Source organism: Lygodium microphyllum, chromosome 30 (assembly GCF_053477565.2).
Source record: "Lygodium microphyllum isolate KBCC chromosome 30, Lygodium_microphyllum_v1.1.10, whole genome shotgun sequence".
Lineage (NCBI taxonomy): Eukaryota > Viridiplantae > Streptophyta > Polypodiopsida > Schizaeales > Lygodiaceae > Lygodium > Lygodium microphyllum.
This window is the reverse complement of record NC_141164.1, coordinates 76,511,296-76,527,253: the sequence shown is the minus strand read 5'-3', so window position 1 is coordinate 76,527,253 and position 15,958 is coordinate 76,511,296. Positions and strand designations below refer to the sequence as shown.

Below are 15,958 nucleotides of genomic sequence, written 5' to 3'. Positions count from 1 at the left end.
AGTTGGACTTATCAATTAGTTTATGCAAAAGCCCAAGAAATCCCTATTTGGATGCAATGAGAAGGATCATGCATTATGCTAAGGGAACAGTAGATTATGCACTCTTTTATGAGAGAGATAAGGACCTAAAGCTCATGGGATACACTGATGCAGATTGGATGTCATTATGATAGACAATATACTAGTGGCTATGCATTCAACATTGGCAATGGCATGATTAGGTTGGATTAGCAAGAAGAAACTGATAGTTTCACTATCTAGTACTTACTAAGGCAAAGTGCAAAGGTGTTGTATTAGTAGCTTGTGAGATTGCTTAGTTGCTAAAGTTGAAGCTAATTTGGATATGTAGGTAGAGACTCTAGTGACATTGTATTGTGATAATCTATGTACTATACTTTTGGCTATAAATCCTGTTTATCGTGCCAAAATAAGCAAGCTCTAGGGGTTTATTGGACTTAGTGGCAACTAGGGGAGCAATCCTTAGGTCACATCTTCTTGTCAATATAATTTTGAATTTCTTTCAACAGAGTTGAGGGATAGCATTAGTAACTATCGAAATGTTAGGTTTGGTTTAAAGGTGTCTAGGTCTTTGACCAAGTCATACTCTTTGATAGGATCCACAGGCTTAATCGGCTAGGGAATGGGGTAACACCCACTTTCATATTTTTTCTTTCTTCTAATAGTGGCAACATCTACACTTCTTCTATCACTAGGGGTACTTCTATGTCCTCTATCTCTTGGACCTTTGGCCATATGGACTGCTCTATATTGCACTCTCCTATTTTGTATTGCTCTATTTCTCCTTTGGTAGATTGAACTTCACCATTTTGGTAAAGGGAAAATTCTCTTTTGAAATAGTGGGCTCTCTTTTCTTGGCATGTGTTATTGGAGCAACTTCCAATTGCACCAAGTTGGAGGCAAGTTCTTGGATCTTTTGTTGGTTATTAGTGGTGGTAGCTTTCACATGAGCTGGATTGGACAGTCTTTTGCAGTGTGTCCTTCTCCTTTACATCAAGTGCATAAGGGTTTGTAGTCCATGGACCTTCAAGGGTTTGGACAATTTGATGAGATATGTTCCTTTTCGCCACATCTGTAACACTCGACTTTTAATCTCTGGCCATTGCTAAACTATCGTTCTCTGTAACTTTGAGAGGGAAACCTCATTGGGCCAAAATTAGGACCAAAATTTCTAGGCTTTAATCTAATATCCTAGGTGGTCATCTTGGATTCTAACAAGTTGAATCTTGCTTCCTCATCTTTCTTCCTTCGCTCATACATCTCCTTAAGATATTAGATATCTTTTGTATGGTTCTTTCTTAAATAGTATGAATAGAAGGCTCCAAGGATAGTTGGTTTTTGGATACATTTAGTGGCTCAATGTCCTACATGATGGCACTTTCTGCACCATATATTAGATCGCATCACATCTCTTCCATCTCCTACAGGATTGGATATGTAACATTCCCCCCCCCCCCCTTCCCGCCATATGACCTCCCCCCCTAAATGTTTTTTTTTTTTTAACAGAATAAACCCCCCTAGTTACACTGCCAACTGGCGAACGGCGTGAGGGGAGGAGGCTGTCGTGATGTCAACGGGGGAGGGTGCCGTGTGGCGAAGGAGGTGGCAAGGGGGGGCTACCGCGTGCCCTAGAGGGGGCAGGGGGGGCTAATGCGTGACATGGGAGGAGAAGGGAGGGCGTCTGTTACTAATCCCCCCCCACCCCCAAGACCTTAAAAAAAGGGCTTAAGCGTGGGAGGGAGGGCCCTTCATGCAGGAAAGAAACAAAAGAAAAATGAGAGAGAGAGAGAGAGAGAGAGAGAGAGAGAGAGAGAGAGAGAGAGAGAGAGAGAGAGAGAGGAAGAGTAAGAGGAAAGAGGGAGAGTAAGAGAAGAGAGAGAGAGAGGGAGAGAGAGAAGGAAATAGTTTTTTTTTCTTCCTCCTTAAAGAGCTTTGAGCTTCTCGGAGCTTGCCATCTTCTTTCTCTCCCCCTCTTGGAGAAGGTCCTTGCAGACGAGTCCTCTCCGCGAGAAGCCATCTCTCTCGTAATCTCGGTGCGTAGCCACAAAGCAAAAGCCAAATCATACGATGCCTCCCAAACGAAGTAAGGTCCAATCGAACACGAATCCCACTCAACCGATGGAGCTGCAAGTCAAGGAACCACGTCACTAGGTAATCAGGTGTGTTCCATACACCCTACCCTAATGGGAGGTCTTAAGGACATAGGCCAACTTCATTGGGAAGGGAAAGCTATTCGGCGAAAGTCTATCATAACTAACCACCATTTAGTTTACATCATTTTATCATATTGGAAATTGTGCTTACTTGCACTTTGGTATGTTTTTGAACAAGTAAATTGCACAGAAGATTTTACATTCATGCACACAAAAAAGAAGAAGAAGCAAGGACCTTATTGATTATGCTCATAATACTTTAGATTATCCACTAACATTAGCATGCCTAAAAATGGGTTGTTAAAACACTCATGCATATTCATCAATTAAGCGGAAATCATACTTTTTTCTTTGCATCACAAAATTTGTGAAATGGGAAAGGTAGAAGTGACGGTTTGAATCAAGTACATGAATTTCTTGAATTGCTACGATGACGTTTAAGTATATCTAGGCCATTGCAATACTAAAATAGGTATTAGGCCCCTATAAACCTTCAAAGGGGAGTGGTTTGCTTTTGCCTTAGGCTTGATAACTTCACGTCCTCCACCCAAAAGAAAAAAAATACAAATCTCTATTTGTGTTTTGCATAAGCGCGTCGAAATGAATTCCCAAAAGCAAAGGCTTGCATTGCAGCATTGTCTTAGGAAAGATACGCCTCTAAATTGCGTGGCATCATGACCAGTTTCAGTTGCGCTATTAGGGATTCATCTTGAAGATAACTGTAAACCGCACATATGAAATACTAACAATTGCTCAAGAGCCGCTCAATAAAAATGAACCTTATACACGCAAGGATAGGGCTCAACTCAACTTATTTAGGGTTTTGAAGAAATTAAGCCAATCTATTGTTACTTCATAGGGGGACGGAATGAAGAAATTCCCTATCCTTCGGAGGATATTGGAAATTACCGCTAAGGTAAGGAGGACAAACGCTAGGGTCAAGAGAGGGACCCCACCTTAGCAAGTCTCTTGAGCACTCACATGCACCTTTGTTTGTGCTTGTAAATTTAGGTACACTACTTCAACTAAAAAGGGGAAAAAAAAAGGAAAAGAGAGATTGTGTAACCCCAAACTCATAAATGAGCATAGTGAATCAAGTTGAACTTTTGGAGGGCGCGCCAAACCACCCCCAGCTAGCTGCCAACCCTAGCCAAGGGGGTTCTAAATAGTTATGACGGGAACGTGGACCAAACCTACCACGAGAGGTCTCTCCACAGATTGGGTTGAACGTAGGAGGACGCTTGGATGCCAGGGGGCTCTGGCCATAAATTCCCTGCCTCTGGGTCCTACTCAAACGATCAGTGTGACTCGAAATAGATTTTCGAGAGGTCCTTGCTACTAATGCAAGGCAAAAACTTGGTGGAACTAAAAGTGCATCCTTAAGGATTGCGAATATTGTCCCTTTTGAACAAGATTTGTATCTCTGATAAATTGCTAATATTAGGTACTTCCAGGGATCCTGTTTGAATTTGTTTTCGTGTCAGTGTCATAAGATTACGTGAGCGAACCCTATCCTTTTAAAAGGCTAATTAAGAAAGCTATTTTTACATGTCACACCAAAAAGTGATAGGGCTAAGTAGACAACTAAAATACGCCAAGTGAGGGAAGCGGGAGGACGGAACCCCCGACGTGTTTGTCCTATGGCAAGGTGGTCCCAGAGAATTGGGAGGCTTCTCACAAGGTTAGGTTTTACTGACAAACGATGCTTAGAAATCGTTAGGTTAGAACCTCGATTCATGCCATTTTAGGGGACCAGAATGGGGTTATGCCTTATGGACAGAGAGGTGGAGCACCGCATCCCTCTCGTTTCCCATTCTCTTTGAACCAAGTACAGCATGGGTCTGCTTCGGCTTGGGTATCTCTGCGTAAAGTAGGATGTCCAGAACCCGACACTAGAATACTGTCAAAAGACCTCAACCTCTAGGGACTTAAGTTTTAGGTCGATCCTAGTGGGTTCGGCTGCAAACATTCCATTGCAAGGCGGACTCGAAAAACCCTAGGCAACAAACCTCGTGACATTCCATGGGAGTGCCGAGCGGCATCACTTGGACTCATCTCTTGATGGACCGCTAAAAATGTGCTTGGGCAGCCAATAGGCGGGCACGTTACAGGATATGTTGGCGATATTCACCTTCATCATCTGCAGCTATTTTGTAATCACATCCATCAACTCTTTCTTGATGCATAGACTAGTTGGGTTGAGTAGAGGCTCCTCTGTTCTAATTCTGATTTTAGAGATCCTGTTGAGGCTAGTGGTTGTTGATTCCAATTGGTAGGAGTCCACTGTTGTTGTTGAGTCACCATTGTGGGAATTGTTTGAGGCCACTATTGTTGTGGTTGAACCATGATTTGAGGTACTATTGTCTACAGCCATTGTGAATTTGCTACATTGTACTGCGGCACTGTGTGCATTTGAAGATAGGGGTAGGGAACAGTCCTTGGGGTTTGCATTTGGTGGGTATACCATTCCTAGAGTGGGAGAAGGTAAGATTCCTCGTCCTAAGTTCATCGACAACATTGCTTCAACTTCATCATACAGTCTCGCACCTTTCACTACAACTTGCAAGTTAATTGGTCTTCTCAATTCCACAAACTTTTACAAACTTCTGGTTGTAGGCCTCTAAGGAAAACTCCCTTCTGGATGCCTTTATCCAAATGATGGTTGGTCCATCTCTTCAGTATGGATTCCATTCTACAAACATATGCTTCCACCCATTTACTAGAGGACTGTATAAACTCCTCTCGCATCCACTATTCAAAACCTTCACGCCTAAATTTAGTAAGGAAGGTCAACTTCAAGTCATCCCATGTGCCAAAAGTTCATGTTGCTTGTCTCTCGTATCACTAAAATGTCGTGCCTTTGAAAGTGGTTGGAAATATTGCCAACCAATGTGCTCAAGGGTTCTGACATTTTTTGCTACACACGATACCATGAACTTGACTACATGAAGATCAGGGTCTTCATTATACTTTCCCTTAACAGATGGGCAACAAAACTACATTTAGTGGCTTCTCATCATCAATATTTCCAGGATGGATTTGACTAGGAAAGAGACCTTGAGTCGCTATGGGGACTTTTGTAAAGAGTGCTACAAGAGCGTTAAAGGAAGCTTCTACTACTAGCTTGTTCTTAACTTTGATTTTTTCCCTCTCTCTTCTCACGTATCTCTAGATTCGTTCTAGTGCTTGCCTCTTGATCGTGTCATTCATCATGGAGTTAGCTCCACCCAGTTTGTGTGTACTCACAATAGAACAAAATCAAAAGGGCTTTGGTCTCTGGAGAAATGCTTCTGTCATTGAGGGATGCAATTCTTATAAAAAGTGGCTTTGGTAATGAGAATATCTAATTCTTCAACAATAGCATGGATTCTACAATCTTCCATTTCTTTTGTTTCTTTTTAACAGTGCCACTTCTTCCATTTTCAGTCTCTGTTGGTGCTTATTAATGGTAGTTTTTCACAATTGTGCACCAAAAACATGGAGCTCTCAAGAGAACACCAAGGAAACAAGGATATTACTACAAGAAAATCTATATTGTATTCATTAACAAGCATATTTTCATCATTTACATAACCACAACAAGAAAAAGTTTCTACATAACTTAAGACAAGCCTAACCTTGGCTTTCTGTCAGTATCATTGTATCGAATATTATGTGACAAAGTCTTCATACAACATCATAGAAAGAATCTCCCACAGCTTTATCTTTAACATAATTAGTCATATTTTTCATATTCTTCTTAAAATCCATAAAAAACCACAAAAACACAAAATAATTCTCCACTTTGAATGAAATTTCATCACATAGTATTCATCTTCAATGTCTTCTCATAGTCTACTCTCAATCTCTCATATAGATTCAATGTTTTTAAGCATAGAAAATGACTATCTCTCATACTTGATCTCTCTCACGCATATCCTCACTCAATAGTACAATAGAACCACAATGAATAATCCTCAATAACCCTCTCTTAGTCATGGATATCCCTCCCAAGATGTATGTCTAATACGAAGAGTCACTAGATCCACTATAGTGTCCCTTGAGAGCTCCCTATTGTCACTATCACTGTAGTCTTTACGTCAAATCTTCTTCAGCTACTTCTTCGAGCTATTTTGTGCCTGCGTCATTCCTCCTCCAAGATTACAAAACATTTCCAAGCTAAATATCCATCCCACAAAACATTCATAGAGACAAATTGGGCAAAAACAAAGTAGAAGCATAAAGCTCTATAGAAGCTCAACAAAAGTTATACAAACCATGTAGCTTCAACTAAAACCATTTCAAACCATTCAACATGTTCTCAATCATTCCTCAAAAGTCTTATTCATAATCTCAACCTTACCAAAACATAAAGAAAATATATCAAAATAGAGGCAACATAGACCATATCAAAACCAAATAGACTCATTACAAAACCTATCAAAACATTGTATCGCAACCAAATACCATTATGACTCTCCCAAACATACTCAAACAATTCCAAAATGTTTCCAAAGTCATCAAAATTCAATCAACACACCCTTATATCAACCAAAAACCATCCAAAAAAATCAACAAAAAATAGCTAAAATACAATCATTTTAGTACTCAACAGTATCACGCACAGTGAAGTAGGAGAATAAAGAACCATATCGGATCTGATTATGAGCCTTGATAAGGCTATAAAACCTTAAGCCGTGACTTAGGCTAAGGCTAATACTTCCATTCTTCCCCCCTCCCCCAGCCAATTGTGTGCACACGTGCGTGCACACACACACACACACACACACACACACACACACACACACACACACACACACACACACACACACACACACACACACAGTGAGAGAGAGTGTGTGTGTGTAAGTGAGTTAGTGAGAAGGGAAGAGGAGGAGGGGAAGAGAGAAAGTAGAAGGAGTAGAATAAAGAAGAGAATAAGTGAAGGGAGAAGAGAAGAAGGGAGAAGGGAGAAGGGAGGAGAATAAGTGAAAGGAGAAGAGAAGAGAAAAAGGGAGAAGGGGAGAAGAAGAGGTGAAGAGGGAAGAAAGTGAAGGAGAGAAGGAGAGGAGAAGGGAAAAGAGAGGGAAGAAGAAAGAAGAAGAATAGAAGAGGAAGAGAAGAGAAGGAAAAGGAAAAGGAAAGGAAGGAATAGATAAGAGGGGGGAGAAGGATAGAGGGAAAGGAGAGTAAAGAAAGAAAAAGAGCGAGAACAAACGAAGACATCCCCAATCGCAAGAGGAGCACTGCTTTGGCCCATGAGTATTTCAACATAAGTCCCTCCTCTCCTAGTGAAATTGCGATTCCACAAGGAGCCACCAATCCATCTGGAGCTCAAGACCGTCAAAGTTCAAAGTTAGTGCCATGGAGGTTTTCTCATGATGGCCCCCAATAGGAGATATTCTAGAGTGAGGAGCACGAGAGCTACCAATGCCATTACAAACATGATTGACACGCCATCTCATGCAATACAAGATCTCGTTCCTTCGTAAATTAATGTTGGTTCAATACATGGTTAGAAATGTAGCAATAGGACATATAAGGATTATAAGTCAAAATTATATAATTCAAAGCTAGGATAAATTGCATACTATTGCATTGAGCAATCATCTTAAGATCCTTATAAACGAATAGTTGCATCAAGAATAAGTTCTTTTTGCATTTATAAATCATGTTATAATTCATGGAAAGAAGAAAGTTGTATTAAGCATAATTCCTTTACATTATAAATCATGAAAAGATGAAAGTTGCATTAAAAATAAATTTCTTTTGCATTTATAAATTATGTGAATGGGGAAAACTGTATTAAGAATGTTTATCTTTGTTCTTACGAAAGTCTTAAATATCAAGGAATATTCCATTAATACCTATAGGAAAATTAGAATAGATTTTCAAAATGATCGATTAGGGCTACTTCTTAAAGGAGAAGAATCCCACTTTAGATTTCAAAATTCTATAAATCCCACCCTTCCCCCAAAGTTAGGATAATTTCTAGATTCTCAATGGGATTAATGACCAATCCTTGATAAGAGTTATGAACAAAAGATCACAATCAAAGGCCAATGATAATTAAGGAAATGATCAAAAAGAGGAAGATTAATCAAAGGTTAAGAAAAAGGAAAGCTAGAAAATCAAAGCTGAAGGGAATTTGGGAAAACCTAAGAGTTAGAAGAAAATTGAGTCGGAAAGGGTTGCCTCCAAGTTAAGATCTCGCTCAATTGCCTCTTTATTTGTTAGGAATATTACTTGGAAGAAATTGCTTGTGCTTATACCAATGCATACAAGTTTGACTCAATGCACTTAGAAATTTGGTTGAATAATGAAAAAACCTAATACACTAAGTTTGCAATAGGAAAAAAAGGAAAGCACACTGGATCTCCCACAAGGCTAGTTGCGGGTCTCTTTCCAAGGGAGAAACAAATTGCCTCCTCGAAGAGTTTTTGGACCAACCTTGATGACAAGAGGTCACTTTGTGAAGTCCTTGGGCAAGAGGAGTTGAGGATGTTAGGGGTGCTCTAGCTAGTAAACTCTTAGGCTCCTAGGAATCGCCCAAACTTCTACATGACTCAAGATTTTTGAGGCCTAGATACTAATTAGGGGCAAAAATCTTAGAGAAATAATGGCCCTTGACCCATTCTTCTGTATGGACAGAAGGCAATAAGAAATTTTATTAAATAAAAAAACTATATTTCAAAGGGTTTGTTTAATGGTTTGTGTATTGTGATTTTGAATTATGTAAACAAAAACTATGATTTAAAGGATTAATTAAGGAAGCTAATTTGATGTGTACAACTTAAATGTGTTAGGTAAGTAAATAACTAAAACTACCCAATTGAGGGAAGCGAGAGGGCGTGATCTCTGAGAGATCCACCCTAAGGCAAGGTGATCTTGGTAAGTCAAGAGCTTCTCACAAGTTCATTACATTAGACTATAGGAAATTTTGACCCTAAAATCAATTAGAACCCTGACTTTGTAACATTTTAGGGGGATGGAATGAGACTTTGCCTTATGGACAGAGGGGTCAATGTAACCATACTCCCCCTCGTTTCTCACTCTCCTTGAACCAAGTGCGATATGAGTCGGCTTTAGTTCTAGTAATCTAGCACAAAAGTTGCTCAAAGACCAACGCTGGTTAACTCCAAATGGGAGACCTTAAGTTACTTAGAAACCAAAATTCAGGTTGATTCTCATGGGGATGGCCAAGACCTTCCATCGCAAAGTGGACTTGAAAGAGTCTAGTAGCAAACTTCGTGTTACTTGGAAGAGTACTGAGCGGCATTGCCAAAAAAATCATCTCGATGGACCACTAAATTGTGCTGCCAATGACGTTTCAAGTGGGCACATCACACTCAGTCACTCACTCACTCACTCACTCAGTCACTCACTCACTCATTATGTGTGTGTGTGTGTGTGTGTGTGCGCACGTGCATGCACGCGCGTGTGTGTCCCCCCTAAAGAAAAAGCATCCACACACACATGCATACATACATGCACACTCTTGCTTTGACACATGTTTTACATGAAAGTTTCTACTCTCCTTAATTAGAAATACCATAAGTCAATAATGAGCAAATTGCCCCTATATCTCAACCAATAGTACTATGTAAATACCACATCCATTTTTGTTAGCAATGGTGACAAGATTAGAATGGGCCAATGATATAAATCAGAGTTGCCATATGCATCATTTTTGTCTATTACATCTTGTTACTTTTCTAAAATTCTTTCTAGACACAAGGTGTCATATGGAAAAATATACATGGATACATAAGATTTGATACTACAATCTCCTCTTTGTTATTATTTGTACATGATGTGTTTCTCCATTAAATACCTCAAAGCTCCTTTCATCGTCTAGTTTTAAACTTTTTGATCTTCTATGTCAATGCTCATTGATTAAAAAAAGGTTGATTGATGCAAATTGATTAACATACTATTAGTATGGATATGAATGTAATGTTACACTCGAACATTGTTTAAGCTTCATGTTTGAGTTTGAGTATTGAGTTTTTTAGTATTTCTTTTTCAAGTTCAAGGTCATTTTGTTTTCTTTTAGAAATACAAAGCATAAAGTTGGCAAATGCACGTAATATATATAGATTTTTACAATGGTGAAAATTTTTCCATTTTAGATATAGTCATGTTTGATAGAAGTTTCAAGTATATCCACAATTATTTATTTGAGCAATACAAAGCATTATTTCAAACATCATGAGAGTTAAAGTTTTGAGTAGTTTGAGGCACTCTAGGGAGCCCAAAGTAGGCATGCAATGCATTGGAACTTTTACATCATTATTTTGACATAAGTTATTGATGGACACATAATTGTGGTTCCCCACCTCCTAAAATGCTCAAGTTGGGGAAACATGTCAATTGCTTCTAACATCTGATTGATAGTTGGCCAATGCTCGAGCATAATGATGGTAAAAAGAAAAGCTTCGAGTAGTTTAAGATGTTGATAAAGGAACGCCTTCTTTTCTATGAATGATTGACCTTTTTCTAAATGCACAATAGGCCAAGTTTTGGAAATACAAATGTATTATCCATAGAAATGAGAAGTAGATGTGCATGGAGATATACAAAACAATAGCAACTTTTGTCAAAATAAATAAGAAAGATAGGCTAGAAGAGGAATTACATATGTTGGATGACCTTTTTACCAAGGCATCTCTCTATCTCAATCTCATCTCAATTCTTGCTATATGTAATATGTAAATTTAACTTGTATAATCATGCTGTTTTGTGGTAGTTAGACCACACAAAGCCATTTTATCAAAGTTTCTCAACTTCCTTGTAATTTACGATGGTTGAATTATGTAGTGCTAGTAACCATCTTTAAAATACCTCATACTCTTGTGTAAAATTTGTGTTGCAACTAGAATTTATGTCACGATTGTCTTGTTGAAGCAATGCCTATGTCATATAATTTTATATCCAAGGTAACTTGTGTTAGAACTTTGAAAATAGAGACAAAAGTTTCAATGGCTATGTATAATATTCTTACAACTATACTTTGGTTCTTTAGTATAACGTATTGTTAGCACACATGTTTCATGCTTTAAAAGAGGAGTACAACGTTGCTCATGAAATAGATGCAAATTGCTAGCATATAAGTGTGTGATGCAAGCTTTGAGGATGCAACAACCCTATTCTTTATGCTATAATAAAGTATCTTCTTCCACAACACATTTCACAATCTTAAATAATAGATCTTATCATGTCTCTATACAAAATATTAGCAAGCACATTACATAAATCAATAGAACTTTTTGAGATGCTGTAAGAGAACACATTTTTATGTGTGAATCTGAGACGTCCTAGAGTTATAAGCAAGATACCACATTGCTATATGTAGCTTTGAGACATCCAAGACAAGGAAAGTCTTATAAAATGTTGTTTGTGAAGGCTCACATGCTTTGCAAGGATTTCAAATTCTCACCACCTAGGCTTTAATGTTTGCAATGTATGGGAGTTAGCAATGAAAGTTACCATTTTTTGTATCCTACACATGCACCCACAAAGACACAAGAAAGTTAGCAATGAAAGTTACCATTTTTTGTATCCTACATATGCACCCACAAATACACAAGAAGAAAGCCTCGAACTTTGTAAAGTACCACAAAACTTGTGTCCATAAAGCATCATTGAGGGTGGGGTACAAAATGTGACATGATTGTGGTCTCCCCCATCAGCTTTTATGTGTAAGGAGTACTATTTCAAAGCTCCAAAATTTAGTGTCAAAGTTGTCAACTTATGCAGAAAAACATTCCTTGAGAAGAGTGAAACAAGGAGAGTGGATAAAGTTGTATTCTAGAGGAGAATCAGGTTCTCCAACATTCGTTCTCAGTGGAAGTTTTGGTTGTTTGTACTTCCTGGAAATGAGTTGGACAATTTGTTTTTGTTACACTACTATCCATAAAACATGAATTGGACAACGTGCTCTTTTCTAGCATTGAGTAGGTCCCACATGTGCCTAATTTACTTGCTTCAATGCTTGTGCTTGCTATGCATCTCATCTTAGCCACCATGTGAAACCTTTATGGCAACTTCGAACCTCATGTCTTGGAGGTTTATGCTCACTTTTTATAGGTTTTCTTGGCTTGAAGCAATATGTTATAGATTCAATTTGCCTTCTTTGCTTGATCCTTGGTCTTATCATGCACTCAGCTTGTGTGATACAATATGAAGATAGGTCAAAGCCCCACCTCCGAATTTGGACAATTTGTTGCACTGGTAGTCAATTTTTACAATCGCTACACAAAGGTAGATGTAATAGGTTAGGTGAAACAAACCATGGATGGAGAGTGGTGTTGCTTTAGCCATTGATGAGACAAAGAGGCCATGTTCATGTGATAAGACCCATTAAGACATGCTCCTTACATTTATGGCCTTTTGACATGAGAGAGAGAGAGAGAGAGAGAGAGAGAGAGAGAGAGAGAGAGAGAGAGAGAGAGAGAGAGAGAGAGAGAGAGAGAGAGAGATCATCAAATAACTACTAAAGTCATTATCATTGGTAAGATTTTGGGTTGCTAATGGATATTCCATAAGGGGCATTGGGTATTTTCATTAGTCTTTAAATCAATAGGTAGCAACCAAGCAGAGTCTCTCTAGTTGGAAAGGTATTCAAGAAGTTTAACCAATTAACATATACGAGAGAGAGAGAGAGAGAGAGTTATGGGGAGACTTCGACAAGTTGAGATAAGTGGGCATGCGGCGTGGCTCCAAATTGTGAATCACAAGGTAGCAGCAACCAAGGAGTGTCTCTCTAGTTGGAAAGGTATTCAAGAAGTTTAACAAATTAACATATAAAGATTGGTTTCAGCTAAATATGTGAGAGAGAGAGAGAGAGAGAGAGATTCACTTATGAGGAGACTTCCACAAGTCGAGGTAAGTGGGTATGTGTGGCATGGCCTCGAACTGTGAAGCCCTTGTGAGGTTGAGCAAGACCTATCATGATGGGTGCATCTATGAAGCTCTCCCCCTTCACCTACCCCCACATCCTCCACCCCCCATCCCCACAGAACACACACGCACACACATACACTTTTCCAGGAGTCTTCTGAGTTCTCCCACAATAACAAAAAGTCGCCCCTTTCACGTGCTCTACAGTCCACCAGGCCACACGTGCCCAAGCCCGATCATGACGCGCAATATCGAGGGACGGAACGCGTGCGCACGTGCGCAGGCACATCACAGGCAGCGCTCTCTCTCGCTCTCTCGCGCCCCCTCTCTCGATCACCTTGTCAGTCAGCTTGAGATGGAGTGAGTGACGGAGCCTCTCACAGTCCAAGCAACAGGGCAACTCCATCAGCACTGCCCAAATACCCCTTTCGTGTTCCGACGTGCATTCCTTCGTGCCCAACTGCGCCTTCAAGGCTTAATCCGTCCCTCAGTCTTGCTTTTCCATTGCCCTGTTTCGCCCCCTCTGCGATTTTGACAGCAGTAGAGAGAAGGCCCTCTTTTTCAGCCACCCTCCTCGCAAGACTGAGATCTCCCCTGAGAGATTGACTTACGTAGCAGTAAAAATTGTGCCTATACGACCACATCTAGAGGAGGTACAGCAGTTCACTGAACAAAATGAAGTAGCAGTACCGCTCTCATCCACATCTGATCAATTCCGAGTAAGTTCCTGCCCCTTTCCTCCACCTCTGAACTGATTGAAAACCCCCTGCTTCAGTCGTACGAGTATCCAAATACCTGTTTAACCATTTGGGATGAACATGGAATTGCACTCCAATCACATACTCTATGCAAGGCTAGATAAACTTACTTCCTCAAAGACCTCAAAATTAAAGTCGTATGCAGCACGAAGCATTTTGGAGATCTGAAGCAGTTCATGTGTACTATGGAGGTCTTTTGTTAGTCTTCAAAGTCCAGTCTACATTTTGGCTTCAAAATGTGGTTTAGTTTGGCTACTTTCTCAGCCTTCAGATTGAACACTGGTAACCGTTTGTGAAATAAAGGCAAACGGGTATACTGTTTGTAGAAGAAAAGATTTGGTCACCAATGCCAAAGTTTTAACCCTGGCCTTGTATCAGATTTTCCAGGTGCTTGTTAGAAGCAGTAATGAGTGCAGTCCAGTCGTTCTAATATATGCACTGATATCAGCACTTTGAACACCCTTAGCCGTATGTTGTGTATGCACTTCTATGCATCTGGCAAAGCGTTGTAGATTTCTGTGGGGAGGTTTCAGCAGGGCACACACAGGGAGCGAAGAGCAGCCAGTGCCAGAAAGTCTCTCGATATGGTAGGATGGCATCTGCTACTATTACCTTCTCATTCTTACCTTTTATAAAACAAGGCAGCAGCACACACAGGAAGTGAAGAGCAGCCAGTGCCAGACTGAAAACAGGCCAAAAGCACAGATTTTCAACGGGCTCAAGCTGAAAACACCACTCCAGAGACTGGCCGGTCAAAATACAGGCTGCAAGCACCATGCTGACAGGGGCTGACAACACTCTTTCTTAGTTCTTTCCCAGAAGTAGAACTATCAGCAGCCATGAAACTGGACAGCAAGTGAATGAAATACAACCTCCGAACATGCACACAAAGGCATATACACACTGAAGGTTAGACATATAAGAACAGCTCACGCATGTGCAGAAAAGAAAACTTGTATCTGACTTGATGGCAATGGTTTCTTAATGAACTTACTTGCTCAAAACTCTTGACTTGTGCAGTAACCCACTTATTGAGACCCTATGTTAAGAAATGAAAACCCTAAATTAGTGGTCAATTTATTCAGCTCGCATAAGACCCCAAAAGGAAACAAAGTTGATTTCCTTTATTTAGAGTCGTGTTATTCTTTGACATCTTCGATGGGTGCCCACAGCATTGTTCCTAGTTGCGGGTCACTTGGTGACCAGGTGTGAATGCCGCCTTAGTTCAGGAGGTCGAGGAATCTTTTGTGCCACTTCTCATACATTCACACTCGAGGTCCATAGAAAGTCACGTCGGTACACCAAGATGGTGTGGGTGGGTGGTATGGGATGCCAGCCCTTGTGATTCAAGAGCTCATTTGTGCCACTTCTCATACGTTCACACTTGAGGCCCAGTGATAGTCACGTTGGTACACCAAGATGGTGTGGGTGCGTGGGTGGTATGGGATGCCAGCCCTTGTGATGTGAGTATGGCCTGTTATGCTGCTGGTCCTACCTCAAGGGCGAGCCTGTTTGGCGCTATAGCATAGAGTTGAGTCCAATATCATTTCCTTGTGTTTCGTTCTATTGTGGATATGGCTTGTGTTGTGTCGCATGCGCAAGGTGGACTATACATGGATGTTTCAATTGATAATCAGAGTGGCAACCTGCTCTTTTATGCATTATAATTTATACAATGACATGTACAAATCCATTGGAAGCTCACAAGATTGTGATGGTCCATGCTTGATGGTTTCACTTTTCTCTTGAATAGTGTGGCATGGGACATTACTAGCAAGAGATGTGCACATGGGATGTGTTGAGAATCAATAGGGTTTGTGAGGAGGAACATAGAGTGTGTGTGGCAACTGGAGTGACAAAGAACCGAGAAAAACAGAAAAAGAATGAAGAAATGAATTATGCTGAATGTTGATACAATGGAGTGAGAGCCTCAAAGTTTCATGTCTCTAGTACTGGTATTGAGGTGAGCAAGCAGATGATGCCAGTCAGAGCTCAGAGATGACTACATTGTCCTGGCTGATTAGGTGGTGGCACCTGTGTAGGAATGCTATGTGGAGGGAGTGAATGTAGTCATCCATGCAGGGGGATGTTGGAGAAGACATTGGATGATGAAGGGCAACAGTAAAGGGAGAAGAACACAGTCCTTAG

At 40.2% G+C, this 15,958-nt stretch overlaps 1 protein-coding gene across 7 annotated transcripts in view; it reads left to right on the top strand.

Annotated features, from left to right (window-relative positions):
• Positions 1-13,198: 13,198 nt before the first annotated feature.
• The window catches only part of LOC148010011 (transcription factor HBP-1b(c38)-like), a 63,810-nt gene continuing 61,050 nt past the window's right edge, over positions 13,199-15,958 (top strand). For 3 of the 7 annotated variants that reach the window (XM_087672400.1, XM_087672401.1, XM_087672399.1), the window contains exon 1: positions 13,199-13,771. The gene's annotated coding sequence lies outside the window, so the exon portion shown is untranslated. Of the gene's footprint in view, positions 13,772-14,545; positions 14,720-15,958 lie in introns of those variants that run through there. The other 4 variants (XM_087672397.1, XM_087672395.1, XM_087672396.1 and 1 more) reach the window with 2 other exon arrangements.